This window comes from Mytilus edulis, chromosome 11, assembly GCF_963676685.1.
Source record: "Mytilus edulis chromosome 11, xbMytEdul2.2, whole genome shotgun sequence".
NCBI lineage: Eukaryota > Metazoa > Mollusca > Bivalvia > Mytilida > Mytilidae > Mytilus > Mytilus edulis.
The window spans coordinates 66070438-66080204 of NC_092354.1; the positions used below are offsets into that span (position 1 = coordinate 66070438).

Below are 9767 nucleotides of genomic sequence, written 5' to 3' on the forward strand. Positions count from 1 at the left end.
TGACGTAATATGTGACGTCATAGACTTTGAGCAGCGCTAAAAGAAACATGGCTGCAATTGAACCAAATCCGTGGTTCCGGGTTCTCCCACCAGAGCCAATGAATGATCCACCATTTAATGGAGCACTCACTGGACCCATTAATATGCCGCCCAGAGATGCCGCGCCAATAGCTTACTTTTATTGGCTGTTTTCAATTGATCTCATCAAAGAATTTGTCAAACAAACTAACAGGTAAGTGAAATAATTTTTTCGGAGTTAACTTTTTTTACAAGGCTTCACTTTCACTGTCCTGTTAAATTGTTCCTTTTAAAAGTTTTGGATTCTCATATATTCTATGTATAACTTTTGGACTAGTTTGAATCTCGGTCTATTTCTGTAATTTATTCTTACATACTTTTGATTTTTTAACCCTGTATGCGTACATTGCCTATGTAAATTTTAAAATTGTTTGTGTGCACATTGAACGACAAATATATGTGACGTATATAATTTTTCTGACGTCAGACACTCAAATCAATCCATGTGTTCGTAGATAGTTGATGTTTTTGTGTCCTGTTAAATTGTTCCTTTTTAAAGTTTTGGATTCTCATAAATTCTATGTATAACTTTTGGACTAGTTTGAATCTCGGTCTATTTCTGTAATTTATTATTACATACTTTTGATTTTTTAACCCTGTACTAGAACACACCCGTGATATCGCGGGTCTGTAGCTGAATTAAAGAATATAACTATGCGTAAGCCTTATTTTAGTATTGGTATTGTCATCCGATAAAGTCATGCCGATTATAAGATGCACAGTTTTCTCTGCTTTCAACATCTTTCTGTTTGAACCCGTCGACCTGGAACTTATCAATTATTGGTATTATTAATTTTATTTGGAAAACAAAAGTCCCTGGAAAGGAGTATTTTTTTTAATCAACAGCATTGTCCTTAATGAGTTATAATTAAAGTTGAATTCTTTGATTCGCTGTTTAACGTCATTCCGGCTTACAAATTGAAAACTGTACATGCTGTACCTATACGTCTTATTTTAAGTCCAGAATTATATTATTCGTATTGTCATCTTAAAAAGTCATACTGATTAAAATACTACAATCGGGAACAATGTGACAATGATTGAATTTAGTAGTGACAACCCTGTGATTACGACCCGTGTATATAGCAAAATCCTAAATACAGCGTTTGGTGGTGCGCCTGTCAGATGCGGAACGTACAGATAAGGTAATAGGTAACAGGTGAATATACTATTGGTATCGGTATCGGATTCGACCCGGAACTTCTTAATTATTGGCAATATTAATTATGTGGGAAACAAAGGGGTCTGGAGTGGTGTAATTTTTAATCAACAGCATTGTACTATATTAGTTAGATATAAAGTTGAATTCTTTGATTCATAGTTTTTACGTGATGACGGCTGATAAATTGGACCTCGTAATTTTAGTATTATAGATGCGTACATTGCCTATGTAAATTTTAAAATTGTTTGTATGCACATTGAACGACAAATGTATGTGACGTATATAATTTTTCTGACGTCAGACACTCAAATCAATCCATGTGTTCGTAGATAGTAGATGTTTTTGTGTCCTGTTAAATTGTTCCTTTTAAAATTGTTATCGATGATGACTGATGTACCCATATTTTGACTATTTTATTAATTGTGACTGTTTATTTAACGCATCATGTAAATGTAGCGGAATTTGATGAGACTGTTATTAAAGTGAGAGGGTTAGCGCTATAGAACCAGGTTTAATCCACCATTTTCTACATTTGAAAATGCCTGTACCAAGTCAGAAATATGACAGTTCTTGTCCATTCGTTTTTGATGCGTTTTTTGATTTTGCCATGTGCTTATGGACTTTCCAAATTGATTTTCCTCTGAGTTCAGTATTTTTGTGATTTTACTTTTTTTTTCATAGCTATATTACAATTTTTTTTTTATCATTAAATAGAACTTCCGCGACACTGAAATGTTATATTAATGACACAGTCAATAACATATTCAACAAAGTCATATAAATTAAGAATATGTGATAACAATTTGTTGCATTTATGACATTGTGTCTTTCTAAAACATAATGTTGAAAATTTTATAAATCAACAGTATGTGATTACAATTTGTTTCATTTATGACATTTTGTCTTTATAAAATATGATGTTGAAAATTGTGAACACCTATTTCTCCGTGAAAATAAAAATAAATGTGTGTTTGTCCTACTGATATGTTATGTGTGGACCAATCCAAAAAATAAAAAAGACAGCCCAACATAGATATAGGAAGATGTGGTATAAATGCCAATGAGACAACTCTCCATCCAAATAAGAATGTATAAAAGTAAACCTTTATAGGTCATGGTACGGCCTTCAACAGGGAGCATTGACGCACACTGAACAACAAGCTATAAAGGGCCCCAAAATTACTAGTGTAAAACCAACGGTCTATTTAATTTGTCCACATTTAGAAGAAATTTTGTTTTATGAAATACTTGCTTCCAGGAAGCAATTTGCCGACACATTTTCCGTATTCAAAGTGATTTTAGCGTGAAGTACTGCTCGTAAAAATCCGGTGGTTGTAATACGCATGGATCTGCCACTGAAATAAACTATTATTAGATTGTACATGTCAAACACCTGCAGGAGTGGAATTTACGTTTTTTGGTGTACTGGCCAGCCAAATGACATTAGAAAAAAAACTGTTTTCGACTTGTCGCTAGAAAAGTAGATTGTTTTTCGCCAAAGCCAATGTCGAAAAAACGTTTATCGGGAAAAACAATCCATATTTTAATTCAATGTTAGGAATAAGAGTTTTTTTTAAGATTAAAAACACACACACACACACACACACCACTTAATCACCACCATCAAACAGATACATTTTCAAAGTAATATGGTAATTTAAAAAACCAAACTAAAATATTACGATTTAATAAAATAAACGTATATAATTATTTCTGATTACCTTTGTAGATATGCAAAGAATCTTTGTAATGAAACCATTCGTCAAACCAGACGATTTTCAAGAAAAAAAGCAGTGGCAGAAGGAGGGTAAACTAACCATACCCGAGTTTAAGGGGTTCCTTGCTGTCTTTTTTAACATGGGCTTAATTAGGAAAGTATCAATAGAAGAATATTGGAATAAGCACAGTCCATCTAAATCTACACCCTGTTTCCGTTGTATGTTTAGTAGAAACCGTTTCCAAAATATATTAAAATTTTTGCCCCTGGTGGACACCAAAAAACTGCCTAAGCGAAACGATCCAGCATACAGACCATCCCAAAGGTTCAAACCGTTACTTGATTTTGTTAATAGGAAATTTTTACGGTTTTATAATCCCCGCTGAGAACTTTCTGTAGATGAGTCCCTTGTGGGTACAAAAGGAAAAAATAGTATGTTGCAATATATTCCAAGCAAACGATCAAGGTTTGGTGTTAAATTCTGGATGTTGGTCGAGTCCGTGACCGGGTATGTATTACAAATGGATGTTTATCTTGGGAAACGTTTCGATCCCACTCCAGCTGGAACATTACAAGGGACAAATGTAGTTATGAATTTAATGAAGAGTTCGAATCTTCTTGGAAAGGGAAGTCATGTTTTTGCCGATAGCTTTTTTGCTTCACTAAATTTAGCTAAAAAATTATTGAGAGAGCGCACGTATCTCACCGGCACGATGAGAAAAAATAGACCTATGCCACAGATGATCAAAAATGCACGTCCGCAGGCAGGGAATGCCGTTTATTCGCGACAAAGACAAACCATGCTATGCCGTTTCCGAGACCACAATAGAAAAAAACCAGTTACATTGGTATCTACTTTCTATGATCCCATTAATACAATAAACGGTAAACCTAGAGTCATAGGCGCGTACAATACATTTATGGGTGGTGTCGACCTTAGCGACCAAATGATCGGAGCAACCAAATAAGCACAGGAAATGCAGTAAAGTATGGAAAAAAAATATTTATCACATATTTCACCGCATTATATTAACGCATATATTCTATACAGTCAAAACACATCTTTACCGGTTATGACCCGACTTCAGTTCAACCAATCGGTAATAGAAAGTTTAGCATCTGATTATTTAACGCACATACATGGTTAGTAAATCGGCAAACAAGAGTGACAAAACTTGACGGTAGAAAAGAACGAGATTGTGTTGTTTGTTCCGACAGAAAGCGAAACATAAGAAAAAGATCAAGAACCTCTAGTGTGCGGTGTACCAGAGGACTACATGCAGCTTGCCTTCAGAGGCACGAATGTTAATCATAAAAATATTTGTTAACTACAATTGTCTGATGTCTTTATTATCCTAAGTGTCTCAGTATGTCATTTACATCAACGATAGATTTTAAACTTTTCATCAAAATGTTCTTTCTTTCTCAATTTGAAATATATTTCGGTGGCAGTTTGGGATATTTTTAAATATTCATAAATTCTTTACAAAAAAGCAACCAAATCATTTCGATTACAAAAGAGTGGCAAAAGATACCAGGAGGACTTTAAAACTAATAGATCGAAACACACATTGCCAACGCGTTGCTTAAAAAAACCAGACGGATGAATATCAGTAATAACACATAAGACACAACATTGAAACCCAAAGACTAAGCAACACGAACCCCACTACTAACTTAGGATGATATCAGATCTCAGTGCTCCGGAAAGGTAAACAAAACCTGCTCAACATGTATCACCATACATGTTGCTCATATTATTACAAGCCCGAGAAATAGTCTAGTTCGGTAGGTCATTTTCGTGAAAAGGGAATGGGATTTTAGCAATGACATTCAGAATAATATTTATTTTTTATTTAACAAACGTTTTCGAAATTCAACACCAGCCACAAAACAACCCGCTAAAACGTTTCAAGATAGAATATAGATTTACCGAAAGGCGCCGCCAATAAAGCTGGAAGGAAAACAATAGACATACACAAACAATAAAAATACATTTCAAACAAACTGCATTTGAGAAAACCCAGTCTCATTTAAAAAACAGGTTTATCCACTGCAAAAACTGACTATTCAATATAAAATTTTTAAAATTAAGTCGCATTAAGACATAAAAAAATGTACAAAAAACATGATGATAAATAACACGCTATATTGAGCTTTAAAACCATTTAAATCAATGAGAGTATCAGTTTTTACAACCAATTATAAATTGCAATCAACTGCACCAATTAGTGTCATCAAAACGAGCAATCCTATGCAGGTACGACGTACAATAGCATGACGTTATCGATTGTTGTAAAGGTTGCCATGACGCTATTTGAAAACGTAAGTCGCTGGGCCGATTCTTGGCAGTCTTAAGGTAAAGCGGTTCCCAATATGTTGGCAGTCAAAGGGCTAGTCTGAGTCGGGTGTGTCTATTCTGTGTTGGTCTTAAGCATTATGCATTAGGGTTTAGTTTTCTGTAATTAGTTACTACTTCAGTTTCATTATGTGTATCTCTTTTATATTCATTTGATAAAATTTACTGTTTGCAATAGCATTAATTGTTCCAAATTATAAGGATGTTTTTATCCCAAGCATAAAAACATAGCCGTATTTGACATAACCTTTTTCAACTTTTGATCTTCAGTGCTGTACAACTTTATACTTTTTTCACTTTCGATCTTTTAAATCATGGCGTCACTGGTGAGACTTGTGTGAACGAGGTGCGTTTTTGGCGTATTGAATTTTAAACCTGTTGCTTTTTGTTATCTATTAATCGTGTGTTTCTTTGTCTAATATTTGTTCTCCTATTTATTTGTATTGTAGTCCTGTAATATTATGTTGTCATTTCAATGTTATGTTTAACATTCCTATTAAAGTGCGAGATTTGGCATGCCACAAAACCAGGTTCAACCCACCATTTTTTCCTTTAAAAATGTTCTGTACCAAGTCAGGAAGATGGCCGTTGGTATATTATTGTTCGTTTCTGTGTGTGTTACATTTAAACGTTGCGTCGTTTGTTTTCTCTTATTTTTGAGTGTGACTTCACATTGCGACAAGACGAGTCACGGTACATGTCTTTGTATTTGGTTTTGATGTCATATTTGTTGTTCTCGTGAATTTTGTCTGATGCATTATCCGTTTTTTTTACTAAAATTTAGTCCTGGTAGCTATGATGAGTTTATTTAATTGAACCTTCGTAAACTTCGGCATTTGTGTTTTTACAGGAAGACACATCTTTCCTCCACCGAATTTCGTTTCCTGGCATAATTCAATATGTATCAAAAAGAAATACTTTGACCACACAAATATCTTTTTGATTTACTGTTCAGTGTTGACTAGCGATAACACTACACGCTCTTCGTTCGATAGTTCACTACTTGATGAAAAAGATTGATTGAGTGACTGTACGATGCTGAACGCACATTTGCAACATTTTCATGCATGTTCACGAAGTAAACAAAACAACAAAACATGCAATAAATGGGACTTTTAATAGCGTTCGTCCGGAATAAAGTTTGAGCCATTATCGAATTACACTGGAAAAGAGTTAGTGTATATCTTATCGCTATTCCAGGCTGACCTGTCACGCTTGAACTATTGACGTCATACAACAATCACTACTCCATTGTGTGGTCAATATTTTAAGGGACCCTTTGTGATAACCAGTAATGGCTGACGAATACCGATAGGCATGAACAACACGCCACATGTTTCAAGGTGAAGTCGCTAATGTTATTTACATTTAGAGAGCAATGCACTCTCTACATATGGCATATAATGTTCTCATTCTGACCGACGTTCCTGCGTACTTGTACGTCCCTAGTCGGACATAGTGCAGTGTATATGTACAATTGCTTAAATCAAAATAGGACGAGGAAGTAAGAGTTGATCAAAACAAAATGTTTTGTAACCTTGCCACACCTTGATGTAACTGCCAAAGTAAGTAGCTTCACCAGAACTATATTTCATATCCTCTATGGTAAAATTTGATGTTAATGAAAAATCTTTCATTGATTGATTAAATTTGTTCACACTGGAAAATTTGAGCTAGATTTTAATTTTATGCCCCACCTACGATAGTAATGGTAAATGTTAAATAGTTTATTCTATCACCTCTTGCTCTACTTCAACTTCATACTTTGTTTGGCCTTTAAAACATTTTTTGAGCGACACTGATGAGTGTTTTGTAGTCGAAACGCGCGTCTCGCATAAATAAAACTAGAGGCTCTAAAGAGCCTGTGTCGCTCACCTTGGTATATGTGAATTAAACAAAGAAAGCAGACAGTTCATGACAAAATTGTTTAGGTGATTGTGATGTGTTTGTACATCTTACTTTACTGAACATTCTTGCTGCTTACAATTATCTCTATCTATAATGAACTTGTCCGTGTAGTTTCAGTGGAAAATGTTAGTAAAAATTTACAAATTTTATGAAAATTGTTAAAAATTGATCATAAAGGACAATAACTAGGAGGTCAATTGACCATTTTGGTCATTTTGACTTATTTTTAAGTCTTAAATTACTGTACATTACTTTAAAATTACCAATTTAGGGATAGCAACCTAACAACGAGTTGTCCGATTCATCTAAAAATTTCAGGGCAGATAGATTTTGACCAAAACAACAATTTTACCCCTTGTCAGATTTGCTCTAAATGCTTTGGTTTTTCAGATATAAGCCAAAAACTGCATTTTACCCCTATGTTCTATTTTTAGCCGTAGCGGCCATCTTGGTTGGTTTGCCCGGTCACAAAACACAATTCTAAAACTAGATAGGCTATGTTTGGTAAAATTTGGCCCAGTAGTTTCAGAGGAGAAGATTTTTGTAAAAGTTAACTAAGATTTACGAAAAATGGTTAAAATTGACTATAAAGGGCAATAACCATTTTGGTCCTGTTGACTTATTTGTAAATCTTACTTTGCTGAACATTTTCGCTGTTTACAGTTTATCTCTATCCATAATAATATTCAAGATAATATCCAAAAACAGCAAAATTTCCTTAAAATTACCAATTCAGGGGCAGCAACCCAAAAATGGGTTGTCCCATTCATCTTAAAATTTCGGGGCAGATATATCGTGACCAGATAAACATTTTGACTCCTTGTTAGATTTGCTCTAAATGCTTTGGTTTTTGAGTTATAAGCCAAAAACTGCATTTTACCCCAATGTTCTATTTTTAGCCATGGCAGCCATCTTGATTGGTTGGCCGGGTCAAAAAACACAATTTTTAAACTACATAACCCAAAGATGATTGTGGCCAAGTTTTGATTAATTTGACACGGTAGTTTCAGAGAAGAAGATTTTTGTAAAAGATCATGGAGATTGACGAAAAATAGTTAAAAATTGACTATAAAGGGCAATAACTCCTAAAGGGGTCAACTGACCATTTTGGTCATGTTGACTTATTTGTAAATCTTACTTTGCTGAACATTATTGCTGTTTACAGTTTATTTCCATCTAAAATAATATTCAAGATATAACCAAATAAAGGCAACAGTAGTATACCGCTGTTCAAAACTCATAAATCCATGGACAAAAAAACAAAATCGGGGTAACAAACTAAAACCGAGGGAAAGGCATTAAATATAAGAGGAGAACAACGACACAACACCGAAACGCAACACACACAGAAACGGACCAAGCAACAGACAAAACACCACGAGAATAACAAATATAACATCAAAACCAAATACATGAATTTGGGATAGACAAGTACCGTGCCACGTCTTATCTCAAAAATAAGAGAAAACACAAACGACTCAACGTTAAAATGCAACACACACAGAAACGAACAATATTATAACAATGGCCATCTTCCTGACTTGGTACAGGGGAATAAAAGTGGTGGGTTGAACCTGGTTTTATGGCATGCCAAACCTCGCACTTTAATGGCAAAGTTAAATATAACATTGAAATGACAACATAATATTACAGGACTACAATACAAATGAAAAGGAGACCATATTAGACAAAGAAAAGCATGATTAATAGATAACAAAAAGCATCAGGTTTAAAATTCAATACGCCAAAAAACGCGTCTTGTCCACACGAGACTCACTACTGACGCCCAGATATAAAAGATCGAAAGTGAAAAAAGTACAAAGTTGTACAGCACTGAAGATCAAAAGTTGAAAAGGTTTTGCCAAATACGGCATTGTTTGTATGCCCGGGATAAGAACATTCTTATTATATAGAACAATTCATGCTATTGCAAACAGTAAATTTTAACAAATGAATATGAAAGAGATATACATAATGAAACTGAAGTATTAACTAATTACAGAAAACTAAACCCGAATACATAACGCCCAGATATAAAAGATCGAAAGTGAAAAAAGTACAAAGTTGTACAGCACTGAAGATAATAACCAAAAACAGTAAAAGTTCCTAAAAATTACCAATTCAGGGGCAGCAACCCAACAACGGGTTGTCGGATTCATATGAAAATTTCAGGGCAGATAGATGTTGACCTGATAAACAATTTTACCCCATGTCAGATTTGCTCTAAATGCTTTGGTTTTAAAACTGCATTTTACCCCTATGTTCTATTTTTAGCCATGGCGGCCATCTTGAATAATTGGCCGGGTAAAAAAACACAAATTTTAAACTACATACCCCAAAGATGATTGTGGCCAAGTTTGGATTAATTTGGCCCAGTAGTTTAAGAGGAGAAGATTTTTGTAAAAGTTCATGGAGATATACGAAAAATGGTTAAAAATTGACTATAAAGGGCAATAACCATTTTGGTCCTGTTGACTTATTTGTAAATCTTACTTTGCTGAACATTTTCGCTGTTTACAGTTTATCTCTATCCATAATAATAT

At 34.3% G+C, this 9767-nt stretch overlaps 1 pseudogene; it reads left to right on the top strand.

Annotated features, from left to right (window-relative positions):
• Positions 1-2971: 2971 nt before the first annotated feature.
• LOC139494498 (piggyBac transposable element-derived protein 4-like) lies at positions 2972-3925 on the top strand (annotated as a pseudogene).
• Positions 3926-9767: the final 5842 nt, after the last annotated feature.